Genomic DNA, 18,003 nt, shown 5'->3' on the forward strand with positions numbered 1-18,003 from the left:
ACATATACATTTATAATTGTATCTTCTTCTTGGATTGATCCCTTGATCATTGTGTCATGTCCTTCCTTGTCTCTTGTAACATTCTTTATTTTAAAGTCTATTTTATCTGATATGAGTATTGCTACTCCAGTTTCTTTTGATTTCTATTTGCATGGAATATCTTTTTTCCATACCCTCACTTTCAGTCTGTATGTGTCCCTAGGTCTGAAGTGGGTCTCTTGTAGACAGCATATATATGGGTCTTCTTTTTGTGTCCATTCAGCAAGCCTGTGTCTTTTGGCTGGAGCATTTAATCCATTCACGTTTAAGGTAATTATCAATATGTATGTTCCTATGACCATTTTCTTAATTGTTTTGGGTTTGTTTTTGTAGGTCCTTTTCTTCTCTTGTGTTTCTTGCCTAGAGAAGTTCCTTTACCATTTGTTGTAGAGCTGGTTTAGTGGTGCTGAATTCTTTTAGCTTTTCTTTAGCTTTTGTCTGTAAAGCTTTTGATCCCTTGAATCTGAATGAGATCCTTGCTGGGGTAGAGTACTCTTGGTTGTAGATCCTTCCCTTTCATCACTTTAAGTGTATCATGTCACTCCCTTCTGGCTTGTAGCGTTTCTGCTGACAAATCAGCTGTTAACCTTATGGGAGTTTCCTTGTATGTTATTTGTCATTCTTCCCTTGCTGCTTTCAATAATTTTTCTTTGTCTTTAATTTTTGCCAATTTGATTACTATGTGTCTCGGCGTGTTTCTACTTGTAGAAACACAAGTAGAATGGGACTATTGGGACTTGCTGTGTATGTATGGGACTTGTTGGGACTTGCTGTGCTTCCTGAACTTGGTTGGCTATTTCCTTTCCCATGTTAGGGGAAGTTTCTGACTATAATCTCTTCAAATATTTTCTCTGGTCCTTTCCCTGTCTCTTCTCCTTCTGGGACCCCTATAATGAGAATGTTGTTGTATTTAATATTGTCCCAGAGGTTTCTTAGGCTGTCTTCATTTCTTTTCATGCTTTTTTCTTTATTCTGTTCCGCAGCAGTGAGTTCCACCATTCTGTCTTCCAGGTCACTTAGCCGTTCTTCTGCCTCAGGTATTCTGCTATTGATTTCTTCTAGTATAGTTTTCATTTCAGTTATTGTATTGTACATCTCTGTTTGTTTGTTACTTAATTCTTCTGGGTATTTGTTAAAACATTTCTTGCATCTTCTCGATCTTTGCCTCCATTCTTTTTTTGAGGTCCTGGATCATCTTCACTATCATTATTCTGAATTCTTTTTCTGGAAGGTTGCCTATCTCCACTTCATTTTGTTGTTTTTCTGGGGTTTTACCTTGTTCCTTCATCTGGTACATAGCCCTCTGCCTTTTCATCTTGTCTATCTTTCTGTGAATGTGGTTTTTGTTCCACAGGCTGCAGGATTGTCATTCTTCTTGCTTCTGCTGTCTGCCCTCTGGTGGATGAGGCTATCTAAGAGGTTTGTGCAAGTTTCCTGATGGGAGGGACTGGTGGTGGGTAGAGCTGACTCTTGCTCTGGTGGGCAGAGCTCAGTTAAACTTTAATCCACTTGTCTGCTGATAGATGGGGCTGGGTTCCCTCCCTGTTGGTTGTTTGGCCTGAGGCAACCCAACACTGGAGTCTACCTGGGCTCTTTGTTGGGTATAATGACAGACTCTGGGAGGGCTCATGCCAAGGAGTACTTGCCAGAACTTCTGCTGCCAGTGTCCTTGTCTACACGGTGAGCCACAGCCACCTCCTGCCTCTGCAGGAGACCCTCCAATACGAGCAGGTAGGTCTGGTTCATTCTCCCCTGGGGTCACTGCTCCTTCCCATGGGTCCCGATGCGCACACTTTGTGTGTGCCCTCCAAGAGTGGACTTTGTTTCCCCCAGTCCTGTCAAAGTCCTGCAATCAAATTCCACTAGCCTTCAAAGTCTGATTCTCTAGGAATTCCTCCTCCAGTTGCCGGATCCCTAGGTTGGGAAGCCTGATGTGGGGCTCAGAACCTTCACTCCAGTGGGAGGACTTCTGTGGTATAAGTGTTCTCCAGTCTGTGAGTCACCCACCCAGCAGTTACGGGATTTGATTTACTGTGATTGCACCCCTCCTACCGTCTCATTGTGGCTTCGCCTTTGTCTTTGGCTGTGGGGTATCTTTTTTGGTGAGTTCCAGTGTCTTCCTGTCGATTACTGTCCAGCAGCTAGTTGTGATTCTGGTGTTCTCACAAGAGGGAGTGAGAGCACATCCTTCTACTCCACCATCTTGGTTCAGGGCCCATCCAAAACAAGTTTTAAGTTGTTGTATTTGAAAAACATAATTTAGTGATGTATATTATTGTTTTATATTATAGATATCTATAAACTTTTTTCTATTACATATTTTTACCTCCATATATTCTGATAGGTTGGAAATGCACAAGTATATTAAAAGGATTATGGTAAGTTCAAGAAAAAAAATGTGTTGGAGATCTCCTAATCTAGTTATTTAAACATTTTCCACAGAGCCCTTGGGTTCTGTGGGGATGACTTAGAGCCCAAATGAGATGTGACTGGAAGGGGAATGGGCCATAGTTCCCACTTTGACCAGAATAGCTGTTCTTTTAACTATCTTTACATATTGGGATCACATGTAAAATACGTACTAGTCTAATGACCTTCTGTTTCCACATGATGAAACACAACCAGATTTAAATGACTGGTTTAACTAGCTTGGATGTGTATCTGCATTTTACTCATGTCTAGGGAATCATGGCTTTATAAACACACCTAGATATCGTGTAAAGTAAGAGTGTGAAAAGGAACTTAATTAATTTTGAAAGCTAAATTTCACCACTCATATTCAACCTGTTGTTGTGTTAATTACACTCAAAACTCTAAAACTGAGTTTTATGGGCAGATACTGTATTTATTAGGTGAGGAAGATTGAGTATCAAAAGAATAATAGTGTGTGGCTAGTGGAAAACAGAGGTGTCTGATCTGATTCCCTATTCTAAGGAAAAATGGAAAGAAGACTTATGGATAGAATAGGAAATTTGTGATACTCACTCATGAGTTAGAAAATGTCATCCAGGTCTTGGCATTCATTTATGGTACAAGTATATATTCTTGTAATCTGAAACTGTTTTAAAGTTTCGTAGTTCACATCCCAGGAAATTTTACCTCTGGGTGATGGCTTTTATTTTTTTTTTATTTTTTTTTTTAATTAGTTTATTTTTGGCTGTTTTGGGTCTTCATTGCTGCATGCGGGTTTCTCTAGTTGCAGCGAGCGGGGGCTACTTTTCATTGTGGTGCACAGGCTTCTCATTGTGGTGGCTTCTCTTGTTGTGGAGCATGGGCTCTATGTGCGCGGGCTTCAGTAGCTGTGGCACGCAGGCTCAGTAGTTGTAGCGCATGGGCTTAGCTGCTCTGTGGCATGTGCGATCTTCCCGGACCAGGGATCGAACCCATGTCCCCTGCATTGGCAGGCAGATTCTCAACCAAAGAGCCATCAGGGAAGTCCCTGGGTGATGCCTTTTCTAGGTGGAGTTTCCCAGGGAACACGGCTGTATCCACACATGGGAATAATTACAGACTCCCTGGGAACTTTCTCTGTTGTTCTGAACTACGTATTGGAGATGCTTTTTAGAGCTCAGCCTCAGTTCCTACCACCAGTGCAACATAGTGCAAAGGCATACTGCTCATTCTAGAAACACTATGAAGATATGACAACAAAAAAAGAAACAGAAAAATTCTATTCTTCCTTCTTTCAAAGAAAGCCCACATGTAGATATACTCACGAATTCTACAAAAGAAATAGAATTTATGATCTATGAACTGATAGGATACAGCTGATATCCCTACAGACTCAAGAAAAGTATGTGATTAGTGATATCTTAAAACATACTTTTTACTTTCTCTACTTGACATAAGTCTTAATAATTAATTTTCTTTCCAGCACCTTTGTTTTCTAAATTTAAGTACTTTAAACAAGCAGTAAATTACTACAGACATCAATATCTTGTCTATTTCTACGAAGAAGAAACAATAAAGAAAAAAGTTTAATCTAAAATTAGCAAATAAAATAAATTTTAATATGTAAGATGCTGCATTGTTAAGAAAACCAAGTAAGCAAGAAAAAATTTTACTTGCTATAAATAACTGCATTTGAGAGAAAAGTGGGGACAAACCACATGTTTTGGTTTTTTTTGTTTGAAGATAAACATAAATGGAAAAGCTGTTGAATAGGATGTGCTGAGTAACCTGAACTTTCTTCTTATGTACTCAGTGCATGCCTTACATAATGTGTTTGTCCCTCTTTTGCTTCAGGTGAATAAAACTACAGGTGACCCTTGAACAAAACAGGTTGAAACTTCAAGGGTCCATTTTTATGCAGATTTTTTTCAATAAAAACTACAGTACTGCCCAATCCACAATGGGTGGTTGGTTGAATCCATGCAGAACCACAGATAAGGAAGGCTGACTATATAGTCATAATGTGGTTTTTCCACTGTGTACAGGGTCCGTGCCTATAACCCCTCTGTGTTATTCAAGGGTCAACTGTATTTATAATTTTGCAGTATGAAGCATAAGGTTAAAGTATGATTATGATAGCAATACTTATTCATGGTGACAAGGCACTGAAGCATAATAAATGTACCCAAGTACGGTAATCACTCCCTTATCCATGGGTGTCGTGGGGTACCTTCCAAGACTTTCAGCATGGCCCTGAAACCATGGATAGCACCAAACCCTAAGCAGTACCCCTTATTCAAGATTTTGCTTTGGACAGTTTTAGTTGCCCTCAGTTGACCTTATGTGACTGTGGGTAACTGAAACCACAGAAAGCAAAGCTGCTGATAAAGCAGGACTACACTCATGTGAAATATGTTCCCTATTCTTAGAGGGAAAAACATGGAAACTTACATCAAGGTAACAAAAGTGAGTCATGCAGTTAAAAACTTGAAAAAGTAGATAAACTCAATCTTTTTCTGTTGAAAATATCAGTACACATGTGCAGGAATGTTAGAGTAACTCTTGTATCATTGCTTATGCATCATTCAGAGTTAGACTAGGAACTGCCTAACCATGCGATTCAACACAATAAATTATTGACACTTCTGTTTTCTGATGAACTTGACTCAACAGCAGTGGGTTGTGTACACTGTCACTTTAGTTTTAACTTTAAAGCAGACAGAGTCTAGGCAGTACGCAGGTCTGCCCATGATTTGATGTCTCTCAGCTCAGGGTTCTTAGAAGTCATAATAATGAGTTTTCAGGTTTAAAGAGGGAGGCACTGAAGAACGTGTTGCCCCCTGGGTTCTCCAGTGGACTTTCTTGGGACTCTTTGCCCCTTGGGACTCTTCCCTCTAGTCCATGGGGATGCTTGAATAAAGGAGAATGATTCTGGTAAAGGTCAGATAGATTGTCAACTAGGTGATGGCATAGAATCCGAAAAGTAGCAAATATACACACGTATATCCATATTAGCAACAACCAAATTATAATTTTTAAATCATTTTATATTCCATCTGTCAGAACTGCAAAGGACATCGGGGTCTCAGGGCTGCCACCACTGTTGTAATCATAGTCACTCTGCTTGGTCTTCCGTGTAAGAATTTGAGTGAAGAGCCAGTTCAGCTGCTTAAATTAAAAACTACAGATCTCATCTTAGCATCTTGTGTTACACATGAGGAATTTGAGGTATAGAGCCATTAAGTGGCAGCATATCAGGCTTTGGTTTCATTTTCAGTCTACCAGTCTCAATTACACCAGGTTGGATCCCTTTATTTTAATGACCACCTTAGGTACAACTTGAAGGTGAAAACTGGGGAATGTTCTATGAAATGGGCATTCAGTAAAATATTACTTGATAAGCTCCCCTGAATATGATCACTTGTATACAGTACAGGACACCTGGGTGACATTCTCTACTTAGCAATTACAATGACCGTTTAAAAGATTATGTTCCACGAAAATTTTCAGGTGCTGTACAATTATCTACCTGAGAATATCTAGTCATTATTATCAGGTTTACATAACTTGTTCCATCGCATTATGACAACCCTGGCCAAATCCATAGGAGGTAGCCTGTTATTCTTCACCCTCCACCCCCAAGCAATTAATAAAAAGCCCACCCTACTTGCTCAGTGACACATAAAATTCCACAGGAAAAATAAGTCACTTGTTTAGGCTTGTGAGTTTTTCACTTACAATGGAAAAAAAAAAAAAACATGTGACACTCATGACTATTCAAGCTTCTTAGCCACCAGGACCTCAGTGTGAATCAGTTTGTTTATCCTGACTTACAGTGAAACAGGTAAAGGGAAATCCTAATAGATAAAAAGAGTAAAATATTAATAAACTGCCATGAAAATTTTTTATAACATTTGTCTTTCTGCATTTTGGGGAAACTCTAATTTCCCTTATTTTCTTAGCTATGCTGGTAATAATTCTGAAAAACTAAGTGGTTCCTAAAGTGGAAAGAAATACTAATAAATTCATAAGAGTGGTGTTTCTACCACAACAAAGCTATGGAGAGAAAATCTGAGGCCATAACAAAATATAATTTTTATTACTATATTTGCAAGGTTGACAAAAATATTATGTGTGCCTCTTTTTTGTCTATAGCCTCCATTCTGTTGGCATTTTTGTTTTTCCTGGCCAGGGGCATTTTGAAGTAGGGAATATTTGATTAAAAGCTACAAAGCACAATCTGCTTATCAATGTCAGGTCAACTCCATTTAAAAAAAATCCTGTTGCAACCAAAATAGCTCAAATGAGTATATTTTCAAATATTAGAATAATAAATTCTTTGTTACAATAGGATCTACTCATTCCACTAAAAGTTTTCTTGCCATCTTTATGAAATAAGCATATATCATATAAAGATACCAAAGATAAGATTGACTAGGTGAAATACATACGGACACCATCTGGTTGATTTTAACAGAATTGTCATTAATCAGTTGTCCATGACAAAATGAACAATACTGCACTAGAATATGTTAAAATATATATATTTGAGATTAGTAAGAAAACAAGGCCTATCACAGAAACTAGGCATCCACTACCTTAAATATTTTCTTCACCATTTATCCCCTAGGCCTATATTGTCCCTCCCTCCTCTCCTCTCCTCACAGGTAACCACTAGTTTGTTGTCTATATCTATGAGCCTGCTGCTTTTCTTTTTTCACTACTTTGTTGTATATTTTAGATTCCACATATAAGTGATATCATACAGTATTTGCCTTTTCCGTCTGTCTTATTTCACTTAACACAATGCCCTCCAAGTCCATCTATATCACTGCAAATAGCTAAAAAAATTCTCATGGCTGAGTATTTATTCCTTTGTGAAAATATACCACTTCTTTATCCATTCATCTGTTGATGACCACTGAAGATGCTTCCGTATCTTGGCAACTGAAAATAATGCAGCTATGAATACTAGGGTGCACGTATCTTTTCACATTAGTGTTTTTGTTTTTTTCACATATATAGCCAGGAGTGGAATTTCTGAGTCATATGGTAGTTCTATTTTCAGTTTTTTTGAGAAACCTCCACACTATTTTCCACAGTGGCTGCACCAATTTACATTACTACCAACAATGACTCAGGGTTCCCTTTTCTCCACATCCTCGCCAACATTTCTTATTTGTCATGTTTTTAATGATAGCCATTCTGACAGGTGTGAGTGATATCTCATTGTGGTTTTGATTTGTATTTTCCTAATGATTAGCAATGTTGTATATCTTGTCATATGTCCATTGGCCATCTGATATCCTCTTTTAAAAATGTCTAGTAAGTTCTTCTGCCCATTTTTAAAATAGGTTGTTAGGTTTGGGTTTTCTTTTGATGTTGAGTTGTATGAGATGTTTATATATTTTTGATATTAACCTCTTATCCATGGTCATAGCATTTACAAATATTTTCTTCCATTCAGTAAGTTGTCTTTTTGTGTCGTCAATCTTTCCTTTGTTCTGCAAAAGCTTTTAAGTTTCATTAGGTCCCATTTGTTTATTTTTGCTTCTATTTCCTTTGCTTTTTGAGACAGAGCTAAAAAACTATTGCTGCGATTTATGTCACAGAGCGTTCTGCCTATGTTTTCCTCTAGGAGTTTTATGATATCCAGTTTTAAATTTAGGTCTTTAATCCATTTTGAGTATATTTTTGTATATGGTATGAGGGAGTGTTTAGTTTCATTGATTCTCATGAGGTTGTCCAGCTTTTGCAACACAACTTGCTGAAGAGAATGTCTTTTCTCCATTGTATGTTCTTGTCTCCTTTGTTGAAGTTTAATTGATCATAGGTATGGGTTTATTTCTGTGCTCCCTATTCTGCTCCATTGATCTATGTATCTGTTTTTGTGGTAATACAATACTGTTTTGATTACTGTAACTTTGTATAATTCTCTGAAGTCAAGAAGCTTGATTCCTCTAGCTCCATTTTTTTTTTCCTCAAGATTATTTTGGTTATTTGGTGTCTTTTGTGTTTCCATAGAGATTTTTAAATTATTTATTCTAGTTTGTGGAAAATGCCATTGGTATTTTGATAGGGATTGCACCAAATCTCTAGTTTGCCTTAGGTGGTATTCTCATTTTAATAATATTAATTCATCCAATCCACGAACACAGTATATCTTTGCATCTGTTTGTGTTGTCTTTAATTTCTTTCATCAGTGTCATATAGTTTTCCAAGTACAGGTCTGTTACCTCCTTAGGTAGGTTTATTTCTAGGTACTACATTCTTTTTGACGCAATGGTAAATGGGATTGTTTCCTTAATTTCTCTTTCTGATAGTTCATTGTTAGTGTATAGAAATGCAACAGATGTCTATATTAATTTTGTATCCTGCAAGTTTACTGTATTCATTGATGAACTTTAGTAGTTTTCTGGTGGCAGATTTAGGATTTTCTATGTATAATATATGTCATTTGCAAATAGTGACAGTTTTACTTCTTCCTTTCCAATTTAGATTCCTTTTATTTCTTTTTCTTCTCTGATTGGTGAGGCTAGGACTTCCAAAACCATGTTGAAGAAAAGTGGAAAGAGCGTACATCCTTGTCTTGTTCCTTATCTTAGAGGAAATACTTTCAGCTTCTCACCATTGAGTATGATGTTAGCTGTGGTTTGTTATGCATGACCTTCATTATGCTGAGGTAGGTTACCTCTGTGCCCACCTCCTGGAGAATTTTTATCATAAATGGATGTTGAGTTTTATCAAAAGCTTTTTCTGCATCTATTAAGATGATCATATGGTTTTTATTCTTCATTTTGTTAATGTGGTGTATCACACTGTTTGATTTGCAGATACTGAAAAATCCTTCCATCCCTGGAATAAATCCCACTTGATCATGATGTATGATCCTTTTAACATATTGTTGGATTTGGTTTGCTAACATATTGTTAAGAATTTTTGCATCTATGTTCATCAGTGATATTGGCTTTTGGTTTTCTTTTTCTGTACTATGTCTGGTTTTGGTATCAGGATGACACTGGCCTCGTAGAATGAGTTCGAAAGTATTCCTTCCTTTGCAATTTTTTGGAATAGTTTCAGAAGGATAGGTGTCAATTATTCTCTAAATATTTAGTAGAATTCACCGTAAATCCATCTGATCCTGTACTTTTATTTATTCGGAGTTTTTAAATTATTGATTGAATTTCATTACTCATAATTGGTCTGTTCATATTTTCTATTTCTTCCTGGTTCAGTCTTGGGAGACTGTATCTTAGAACTTGTCCATTTCTTAGTCTAGCTTGTCCATTTTACTGGCACACAGTTGTTCATAGTAGTCTCTTATGATCTTTTGTACATCTGTGGTGTCAGTTATAACTTATGCTTTTTCATTTCTGATTTTACTGATTTGGGCTATTTCTTTTTTTTCTTGATGAGTCTGGCTAAAGCTTTATCAAGTTTGTTTATCTTTTCAAAGAACCAGCTTTTAGTTTTATTGATTTTTTTTAGTTTCTATTTCATTTTTGTCTGCTCTGATGTTTATGATTTCTTTCTTTCTACTAACTGCAGGTTTCTTTTTGTTCTTCTTTCTCTAGTTCCTTTAGGTGTAAGTTAAGATTGTTTAACTGAGATTTTTCTTGTTTCCTGAGGTAAACTTGTATTACAGGAAACTTCTCTCTTAGAACTGCCTTTGCTGCAAAGCACTGGTTTTGGATCATCATGTTTCATTTTCATTTCTCTCTAGGTAATTTTTGATTTCCTCTTTGATTTCTTTAGTGATCCATTGGTTGTTTAGTAACATATTGTTTAGCCTCCACGTGTTTTGTTTTGTTTTGTTTTGTTGCAGTTTTTTTCTTGCAGTTTATTTCAAGTCTCATTGCACTGTGGTCAGAAAAGGTGCTTAATATAATTTCAATTTTCTTAAATTTACCAAGGCTTCTTTTGTGGCCTAGCATGTGATCTATCCTGGAGAATGTTCCAGGTGCACTTGGAATGAATGTGTATTCTGCTGCTCTCAAGTGGAATGTTCCATATAATCAATTAAGTCCATTTGGCCTAATGTGTCACTTAAGGCCAGTGTTTCCTTACTGATTTTATATGTGGATGATCTATATGATGTAAGAGGGGTGTTAAAAATCCTCTATTATTATTGTGTTATTGTCAATTTCTCCTCTTATGTCCATTATTATGTGCCTTATATGTTTAGGTGCTCCTATTTTGGGTGCATATATATTTACAAGTATTATATCTTCTTCTTGGTTCGATCCCTTGATCATTATGGAGTGTCTTTCTCTGTCTCTTATAACTGTTTTTATTTTAAAATCTATTTTGTCTTATATAAGTATTGCTACTCTGGCTTTCTTCTGAATTCCTTTTGCATGGAATACCTTTTTCCACCCCTCACTTTCAGTCTGTGCTTTAGATCTGAAGTGAGTCTCTTGTTCACAGCATATATATGGGTCTGTTTTTGTATCCATTCAGCCATTCTGTCTTTTGGTTGGAGCATTTAGTCCATTTATATTTCATGTAATTATTGATATTTATTTATATTGATATTTATGTTCTTATTGCCATTTTATTAATATTTTTGGATTCATTTTTGTAGGTCTTTTTCCTTCCCTTCCTCTTTTGTTCTCTTCTCTTGTAATTTGATGGCTATCTTTAGTGTTATGATTTATTCTGTTTTCTTTTTTGTGTGTATATGTATTATAGGCTTTTGATTTGTGGTTACCATGTGGTTTTTGTATAGCAGTGTATATATACATGTATGACTGTTTTAAGTTGTTGATCTCAATTTCAAATGCATTTTTAAAAACCTGCATTTGTATTCTCCTCCTCTCGTGATGACTTTTTGATATCATATTTTAATCTAGTTATTTTTTGTATTCCTTAACTGCTTATTATTAATTGCTTTTAATTATGTCCAAACCATATATTGATATGCTTTTGAATAAGAAATAAGTAACTGTATTTTGTGAGAGTATATTTACAGAAGTAGTTGCACTCTGGTTAATATTCAGAAAAGTAAAATGATATTTCTTATACATAACTTAAACATAATTGTGTTTAATACTGATACAGGAATATTTGGCAAAACTGGTAAAAAAATAATTTTTTGTTTGCTAAACTGCTTTTTAAAATATGTGTAATAATATATGATTGTCTTATAAATATTGATATTTCCTATTGACGAAGTTTTATACTTGACTCTTAAAAAATATTTTCAGAAATGATATATAGGACATACCCCAATACATGCATAATAAGTTGACTATAGTTTTAACTAAAAATAAAATGACTTGGTATATAGACTTTGCACAACAAGCCAAAATTTAACTCAATCCTAGTTCTTTCTAATTCAGCTTCACACTCACCAACTTTAATTGATAAAGAGACAGAAAACTAGGATAAGGAGTAGCAGATCTGCTGAAGTCCTAAACCAGGGATGGAAAATTCAAATTTCAAGTGGCTTCAAGGGTTTGAAGACAAACTTAACAAAAAATTTTGAAGATGCCAAGAAAAAGATAAAGTGAAGAGAGGGACTACTGGAATTTAAAAGTGTGTGCCTGCCTAAAGGCATGTGTGTTCATTTTCTAAACCTAATGCTGGCCAAATAAAACATATCTGAGTGCTTGCCTCAGCTCTCAGCGTGGATCAGATGTCAATGGTCTAGATGTTAGTAAGCACAGTGCACACTGGAGAACAAGAACTGGTTCATAAAATGGGCTAGACTACCAACTTACACTGCAATTTCTGTTCCTGCCAAGACCATTATCTGTCTCATCCATGTTTGACAAATAAATATGTAGATTTAATTTCAAATCAAGTTTCTTAGGACAAGAAGTTATTATTTTCCAATGCTTTGTTTTTGTTGCTTAGCTAAAATGCTTATGTTTTACAGTTTAAATAAATTGTCTCATTGTACCATTACAGCTGTTGTCTCAGTATAAAAGACAGAAAAATAGGACATTTTAAGGTACACTTTCTATACTTGCCTGCTATATTGGCTTAGTAATAATATAGTAATTTCTATCTTTTCTGTTACTAACAGATTGCCTATCTTCAACTGTATACATTTAATTGAAAAAAATATTATAAGTTGAATGCCATCTCCTTCCTTGGAATTGCCAGATTTCTTGATACCATTTTTTATACAGTTCAACAGAGACATACAGGTGATGGTGAGGTGACGGTTATCTAATGGTGTGACAGAGAATTGTCATTGCTCAACACACTTCTTATTCTATAAACTGTGCTTCCCTTCTGAATTTTCTGTGTAGAGAGAACAGGGTCAGTTCTAACACACAGACTATAACTTATATTATGGAAAAGTTTTCAGAATAGAAAAGTCACAACAATCTTCCAGTGCATAGCATTTTACATTAAGACTATTTTTTTCTGATACATAATTGATGATCAATAGCTGAATAGTGAACAACTATATTTTTTTATTATTATTAAACAATATTATACATATAGATTCTGTTAGATGGCAGGAGAGATGCAGGAGAGGTGCTAGCATCTATTTTAATAGTTTAATACTTATCTCTAAATTCACAATGGCTAATCCTGAGGAAATAAGAGTTTTCAGACATCAGAAATTTGCTTTTGTATAGAGGCTAAGAGAGAATAAAATAAATATTTATCTCAAGAAATATAAGTTTTAACTGGGGAAAAGCAAATTGTAAAAACATATAGAGACCTATGAAACTCTATAATTGAATTCTAAAGTATAGAATATGGAAAAATAAATGTTATTTAGAAAGAGAACTTTCTCAGAGTACTCAATAACTTCAGGAAGAAGGAGAGACTTGAGTTGAATTTTGAAGAATAAAACTTTGAGTGTCCAAAGTAGACTGCAGTAAAAGTGTCAAAGAACTGGTTAATACGATGGATAAAGTTGTGGAAATGCAACTAAATGTGATGAGGGAAGGAACAATGTAGAAAATGTGCCAGAAATACAGGATTAACAAGAGAGATGATTAGAAAGACAACATGTGGTAAGATTTAGGTAGTTTTGAACATTACGCAGAAGACTGTAATTAATGACATGATAGACAATAACAGTTGGTGTATGTTTTCTGGTAGGGGTTAGATATAACAAAATCTGCATTTAGAGATTGATATCAAATATACTATATACTGATATACTATATATTAAATAATTAATTTAGTGTTATTTAGTGTTACTAAGAGCTTCATATATACAAATTCATTTAATCTTCACAAGTATCTATGAGAAGGTACTATTATTTTACCCATTTTACAGTCACATGACCTTAAATCAACTTGCCAACTCACCTAGCCAAAAAGAGGACGAGTCAGTTTCCAAACCTAGGCAATATGAAAGGAGAGACTTGCTGATTTACACAGCTTTGTACTCTGTAATTCTACAATAGAAAGTGTTGGAAAGTGAGGAGACCAAAAACGGGAAACACCAATATAGGACATGACCACTTTCAAGGAGAATTTAAGACTCCCTTTAGAAAGATCTTTGCACAGTCTGCACATAACAAAAGGCACTCTGGTCTAGCGTGATGGAGTACATAGAACTGATGGGTGATGGGATGCAGTGGGATAGAGGGACTAAACAGGGAGAGAGAGGAGTAAAAAGAACAACTGCAAAATGTCCAACTGAGTTATTGATAGAACTGTATACCTTAGGAGAAAAAGAGAGAGGTTTTATAAGTGGTTTGATATGAACATCAGTGTATATATCAAAGATCAGAGCTCAGATTTAATCTTTACTATAGAGATTACAGATAAAACTAAGCAGTAGATTTGCTTTCTAAAGAGTTTGAATGTAGAGACAAAGGACTGAGAAATTAGCACACATCTCTGAGTTATGTGCAATCCCAGAGAGCAAAGTGTCTTACCCCTGCCTCAGCAGCACTTAGGTTACTGCTGTTATTTTTACAAATGTATACAAGTTTTAGTACTGAGCAGATTTTGTTTACCACTGAAATCATTGCAGATTACTTGCTTCATTTTATGGACTAATACCAAACTGAGAACGTTATTACCTGTATAAATGTGCCATTAAAAAAGAAGAATTAAATTGCTTAATTTTAAAAGATCAGAAAATCATCTCATGTTGTTATCTAATTTTTAAAGTATAGAGTTGGGACTCTATGATGCCCTCTCATTCTAAAAGATGGCACCTTGACACTGGCAGTTGGAATAGCCTAAAATGGTCCATATATTTTACTTCATATATTTTACTTCATATATATATGTATTTCTTTACTCTTTATTTCCAAGGAATGTTTTTTTAGGGACTTCGTGCTTTTTATGCATTGTATGTGAAAATTTCTTTACCAGTATTTTAGACTATGATTCCTACTAGATTTGTATGGACCCAGCAGGTTTATGCAATCTTGCTAGATAGGCTAAAAGTCAATGGTATGAGCTATCACGAATGTGGAAAGTAGAAACTACCAAAGGACTTCAGAAAAAGGACAAAGAAGGGAATTAAAGATTTCTTTCTCTCAACATGCACAGACATACATATACATAATTCATACACAAGAAAATTTTTTGAACATGGGAAAACTGCTTGTAATTGGTCCAAATCAGAACAAATTTTAGTAGTGAGAGGAGAGGATGAATACTGTTTTCAGTATGTTTCTACTTTTTTAAGGAAGTTTTTATTTCACTAGATGGGGAGTAAATATTAAAATGATTAAATGACAGAAAAAGAATTGTCATAAGATTTTACATGAGCTATTTCCACAGGACTGGTTTAGACAGTAATGTTAAGAACAAAGTAGTGAAAGCAATCTGGGAAGTAAATGAAATGAGAGTTCTCCCTAGAAAGGGTGGATAGAATTTGTATAATAATAGTAGCCAATGTTTATTGAATGCTTATGATACGCTAACACTATTCTCAGTGCTCACATTTATTAATTCTTATAACAACCTATGAGGATAAATATTTAATTACTCCATATTCTGCTTATTTTGACTTTCAAAAATACTAATTTTATACAGTTCAACCTAATATTAATATTTTTATTATACCCATTGTACAGATAAGGAAACAGAGGTACCAAGAAATTAAATAACCTGCCCAAGTTTAAATGGTCAGCATGTGACCAAATTGGGGATCAGACTCATAGCAACTAGTTTCATTGTTAACCACTTCACTCTAGGCTTTGAGTAAAGAAGCCAATGTATTTGATCAGGCTGGGACTAGGACAAGGAAATCTACTCAAAGATTAAAATCTGCTGTGTATGATTCTGTTTCTTGGAACTCTATAAGAGCCTTGAGAAATGGGCTATATATATTTTTTTACAAATGTATTCTATACACTTCATGCATAAGAAGATATTAAATTTAATAGTTACACTAAAGTTGACCATCACGTTGATGAGTACTGTTTTCCTGTAACAGCAATAATGAAGTGACCATGTGACTAGACAGAAGATACTATTCTCCCAAACATCTGCTTTCAAATTAATGTAGCAAAGAGAAGTTTCAAGGTAAATGGCTTTCAATGCAGCTGCAGACCATGCCACATAAGAGTCATCAGGCTGGAATCCAGTTATTACTAGGGCTGGATAATCTGAACATTTAAAGTCAGGGACACATACTGATGTACTTCTCAGGCAAGTGAGAGGATCTTAAATTATATTAGTTTTTCTGTACACATATTTATCACCTTTGTACTTCAAATTTAGTGAAAGATGTGCAAAATAGACCAGATAGCCCAAGGTCAATTTAAAATCAAGGCCTCTTAAATTCACACAGGACATAAAAACTTTTCCTCCTTTTAAAACTAAAGGAACTGGAGATAAAATTAGTCTTAGTACTCAAGTAGGCCAATACAATTTTCTGATACATACGGTAGTGTTACGATCAGAAGAAATTTATTTCTGTTCTGCTGCTTCAATATTTTTTTCTTTGTCTCTGAACAAATCATGGTATTATGGAAACTACACAAGATTGGAGTAAAAGGCCTGATTCTCCATTACCTACTACTAAATTGTCATACAACACTGAATCAGACATCTGTTTCTCTAGGACCCACTTCAACCTGTAAAAAAAATGGATGGGGTTAGATGACCCTATCTCTAACAGCTGATAATTCATGCACTGATTTCAACTCTTTGTGTTTCAACTTTCCCATTTAAAAAAAAATATCTATCTATCTATCTATCTATGTCTCCAGATGAACAAACAAGGCAAAATGATTCATGGCATTTAGAAGAAAAAGCATGATACACTTATGATGCCTTTTGATATTAAATGCACAAGCATGATAGTTAGGGAGTTTTCTGTCCTGCCAAGTACATTCTATCACAGTGCCTTTTCAATATAAACATACATTGTGTTCCTCTCATTAAAAACTGAAATAAATATGTACCTTCAGAGGTACATGATAAACACTTAATATTGTATTAGTCCTTAAGATTCTATAGTGTGAGAGTAATCATGTGTATGTGTGTATGCTCATGTGTGTTTTCCCCTCATAAAGTCTCTTGAAATGGGTAAATTAACATAGCTTTCAGCTTCCATATAGATTTCAGCTATAACACTCTGATCATTTAGGGTAAACATCTTTACATTTAGAGGAATAGCAATAATACTTTATCTACGTGCAATTCTATCTTAATTTTGGGCTTGCTATGGAAATAAGACATTTTAGGAGCAAATAAAAAGATTTCCAAGGACAATTGCTTGTAAAAATTAAGAAGGTCTCACATTGCTTTAGCAGCTCCAATGTACCCAGTGTAAAAGGATGGCAACAGCACAGGGTTTCGTAAAGGCATTATACCCAATGCCCTGTTCTTCTCTAAGGATTCCCCTTATTTTCTACATTAAGCAATAAGTAAAGTATCCTGAAGACAGCTAACTCAATTTGAGTTCTACCAACTAAGTGCAGAGATGACAGAAACAAAAAAATTAGTAAAAACACGGTGTAAAAGAGGACCAGCCTAAGGGTCAGAGACTAGGATCCTCGTCATGATTCTACTTCTAGATATTTGCCTGGTTACCTTGGGCCAGACACCTGGTTTCTCAGAGCCTCAGCACGCTCTCCTAGAAAATGTGCTAATGTTCAATGTCCTTTCCTGATCCATCATTCTATGAATTGATGCTTGCAGGTGAAGGAAACAAAGAAATCAGATTGTCCCTGTATTCATGGGTCTGATTAGGGTTCATTTTTTGTGAAATACTTTCCTTCCTCTTCTTCTAGCGCTAAGGTAAGTTGGAACTTTATACCTGGGCATCCCTCCCAAGGTACTTACTTGGAAACACTGCCTGCTACAAAGTCACCTTTGTCTGCGTTAGCTACTAGAGCTCCAGAGGTTTCCTGCCCAGAGAGTGAAAGCCTTGCAAGGAATCCAGGAGAGCATCTATGATAACTCCCTCGTTTTACAGATACTGAAATTGACCCAAGGGGTTTGGTGACTTTCCACTCAGTGCCAGCTCCTGAAGCACAGGAGAGATTTCTAATGTAGGGTTTTCTGATTCTGTCATTGGTATTTTTTTGTTTGTCTATCATTACTACAAGGGGCATGAATTATGTTAATGGATTTCACAAAAGAATAAAAGGAAAATTTCCTTCATCCTTTTATCTAAAAAGTAGTAAC

General features: G+C 35.4%; 1 long non-coding RNA gene across 1 annotated transcript in view; it reads left to right on the plus strand.

Annotated features, from left to right (window-relative positions):
• Window positions 1–968: 968 nt before the first annotated feature.
• The window catches only part of LOC101326260 (uncharacterized), a 41,018-nt gene continuing 23,983 nt past the window's right edge, over window positions 969–18,003 (plus strand). The window contains exon 1 of the long non-coding RNA XR_004528094.2: window positions 969–1,770. This is a non-coding gene — a long non-coding RNA (uncharacterized lncRNA). The remainder of the gene's footprint in view (window positions 1,771–18,003) is intronic.

This window comes from Tursiops truncatus, chromosome 9, assembly GCF_011762595.2.
Source record: "Tursiops truncatus isolate mTurTru1 chromosome 9, mTurTru1.mat.Y, whole genome shotgun sequence".
NCBI classification, from domain to species: domain Eukaryota; kingdom Metazoa; phylum Chordata; class Mammalia; order Artiodactyla; family Delphinidae; genus Tursiops; species Tursiops truncatus.